This window comes from Nilaparvata lugens, chromosome 2 (genome assembly GCF_014356525.2).
Source record: "Nilaparvata lugens isolate BPH chromosome 2, ASM1435652v1, whole genome shotgun sequence".
Taxonomy (NCBI): domain Eukaryota; kingdom Metazoa; phylum Arthropoda; class Insecta; order Hemiptera; family Delphacidae; genus Nilaparvata; species Nilaparvata lugens.
In genome coordinates, this window is record NC_052505.1 from 88,477,898 (window position 1) to 88,478,268 (window position 371).

Below are 371 nucleotides of genomic sequence, written 5' to 3' on the forward strand. Positions count from 1 at the left end.
TTGTATTTTATATTTTTCATAAAATTATCATTAATTCTGAATTCTATCTTGAAACCTAGTTCGAGCGATATTTTGAGCGAAAACAACTTTCAATGTGTCACGTAATAAGCGCATTGCATTGTGGGTAGCCAGAACGTAGAGAAGAGAACCAAAGATGGCTGACCTTTGCGTAGACGTCTTTCCTGCTAAGTGAGCAGATTAACTTTATACGTGCAATTAAATAATATACTTGAATTATGTTACAGTATTTATTGTTTTGATAAATAGTTTTGTTAATATTGATCAGTTTTAGTGCGAGAGACTACATTTTTCCGTGAATTCATATCGTAGGCTTTCGATCGAACACGAGAATTCAGCAAAATGGCTTCTTT